The sequence below is a fragment of the Oryzias melastigma genome, linkage group LG9, assembly GCF_002922805.2.
Source record: "Oryzias melastigma strain HK-1 linkage group LG9, ASM292280v2, whole genome shotgun sequence".
NCBI classification, from domain to species: Eukaryota; Metazoa; Chordata; class Actinopteri; order Beloniformes; family Adrianichthyidae; genus Oryzias; species Oryzias melastigma.
The window spans coordinates 20,512,863-20,515,909 of NC_050520.1; positions in this window are offsets into that span (position 1 = coordinate 20,512,863).

Consider the following 3,047-nt stretch of genomic DNA (forward strand, 5'->3'; position numbering starts at 1 on the left):
AGACCTGGGAGGTGAAGTTTTACAGTGCACAAGACAGCTGATGGAGGGTACAAATCCAAAAGGATTAGGTCGTCATGATATGCAAGAACAATGTGCCCGTGGATATCTTAGTTACTGTTCAAACTCATGTATCATGCAAACTTCCTCAGAGCTCTGCAGCAGCCCTGCTCCATAATAAATACTCACAGGAAGCCAACTACAAAGCTCAGTCAGAGCAGATGCTGGCCAACATACGAGCAATAAAGCAAAGAGTCCAATTCTATGATAAGAAAAAAAAAAATCTGTTAGATATATTTCTATTTATTCTGTGCCCACAAACAGTGAAAGTCACCGATTCACAACAAGAAGGAGTCTCATATAATCTTGAGCAAAGACTTTCAATGTAACTCACACTTAAGGAAAGAGTTCCTATCTTAAAACACAACAGGACCATTATAGTTTACAAGTATGTCATATATAGTAGCCTTACTGGGCATCACAATACAGTTTGCCAAAACCAAAGCCATGGTGACGGTCATTTCCTGTTCTTTTCATGTGCCTCACTTTTTACTGGCAGTTCGATGCCCAAATATACTTGCAGGTGTGATTATAAGTGGTACAGTGACACTAAAATCTGTGGAAACTAATGGATACAAATCGGACATTTTTAATTCAATTGATTTTTTTCTACTATTATTTTATTTTGAAAAGTCTGCAGTTTAATAGCGGATATATTCTGTTCTGGTTTGTCCAGAGATTGAAAAATGTGAACACTGTAACTGTCAGTAATTGTCACAATGCAGAGCTCTAGGAAAGCAGTTTTTTAATTTACTTCAGGATTAGTTTACATTCCCTTTGCCCGCTTTTTCTCTTTTTTTTTTCATTTAAATTAGCATTACTTGTTGCAGCTAACAGTTCAACGCTTACAGAAAAACCGCATTGGCAGAATGTCTTGATGTGACTGGCATAAGACGGCCCCTAAGAGTATCATGTGTTTCTAAAAATTCCCAGCATCCTGCAGCCGTTTAAAGTGCAGACAGCTGTGATTGCTTTGTGCGAAAAACAACCACAGGGGCTCAAACATTTAATTACTTCACTTTCTTTATTCAGAAGGTTAATTGGAAACCTGTGATTTGAAGAATAAATGTAAACTTTGTATTGTTGCCATGTTTGTTTTAAGTAAAGGTTTAAGAGGACATATATACATAGTATTCTAGACTCATACTCTTTTTTTTAAACAAAGAAATATTTTTTGTCGCATTTTTTCTAATTTAGAAGTTTAAAAAAGGCGCACATATGTAGAATTAAATAAGTGCTTTTTTTGTTCATAAAACTTTGACGAAGATGAATGTGGCTGACCATAACAATTCGAATGTGAACTGAATCTGTCCTGAGTTCTTTTTCTTTTAGTGACTCAACGTTTCTCTCTGAGACAACATGAGGACAGACATTAAATGCAGACTTTATGAATCCGACAAAACATACAAAAAAAAAAAAAGGAACAGAAATTAATGCAAGAAAGCCAAAAGAACCTAGCTGCAGGCATTAAAACCAGAACTGGAAGTCCTCCACCTAAACCGGGAGTCCCCCTATCACTCAAAGACAATCTTATTTAAATGGGTGACCTTAACAGTGAGGGGTTTTCCTGTTGCAAGCCTTAATATAAGATTATTTTTTTACAATTTGGAACAAATTTGGGTTACAATTGGGTTACAATTAACCCAAATTTACACTGGTCCATCTGGGGTGTATCTCTGTCTCTCCCGTCCGTCATTGATTTACATCGATTCTGTTGCGTCTCCGGTCCGCTCCCCCTTCCCTTGGGTCCCAGGTTTGTCCGGCCACCCCTGTGTCGGGCGGTTTGTCCCGCTCTCTTTGCTCATCCAAAATCTAAGTAATTAGCCCTCACCTCCTCTCCTATTTTTCTTACTTAATTACAGAGTTTTTGCAAAATGCATGTTTTGTACTTCCAAAATTAAACTTGTTGTTGTTAACCTCCGTTAACACCTTAAAAATTAAATGACATTTTATAAATTTTTATTTTGAAAGTACTTTTATTTCAAAACCCAAACCCGTTTCTGGTTTTCCGGTTTTTTGCCATTACATTGACGTGTCAACAGACTAGAAATAGAACTCCAAAAAGCGCAAAGCTTAGGTTGAGGAAAGAGGGATGTCAGACGCAGACGTAACAGAGGCGATGTAAACATTCCCATTGATTAATGAAGGTTCTATTTTTTGTGTCAACTGAGACACACCACAGATGGACCTTCCGCCTTTAGGGTTAATATGTGTTGTATAACTTCTGATTCCATCTTGTCTGCAGAGCATGTACCTCTCAAAAAAGCAGCAGCATAGAGGAAGCTGTAAAAAATTTGGAACTTTCCAAAAAAAAAAAAATACTAGATGTAATGGCCTCAGTTTTTGCTGCAGTGCTGTTCTATCTCGCATTTTAGTCACCAAGCGTTTGCATTTAATGTAATGTCTGAGCATGATTTCAGATATGGACAGGAAAACAGGACTCCAAATCAAAGCCCTCAGCCTTCAGGGATGGAGGTTTTTAAAATGATTTGTCATTATATACATTTATAATTCACGCACCATGCAGTTCCTATTACATGTAACACAAGAGTAATAATATTGTCTTGATTGATGAGAGCAATGCCAGTGTCTCTTAGGGTAAATGCATGGCTTAAGGGAAGGTGCAGTAATCAAATCAAAAACATATTTTCTTAATATGTCGACAATGTCGTCTGTACATGATACCTCAGACATTTCAGGTTTGAGATGAAGCTGGTTAATTATGTCCAGTGAAGCACAACAGACAGATTTCACATCTTTGTTAAAAAGTGACACTGTACAACAGCTTCCATGGAAACAAGATAAAACCACAGAAAGAACCCACCCCCCTTTCTGTCAGACTCCAAACCCTCCTCTGCCCCCACTCATATTTATTTATATTATGCAGTAGAAGTTCATTCCAAACAGGATGGCAAATCTTGAGAATAAAAAGACAGAGATCACACTTTCAATAAGAAGCTGAAAGACAAAAAGTGAAGCGGGGGGCTGGT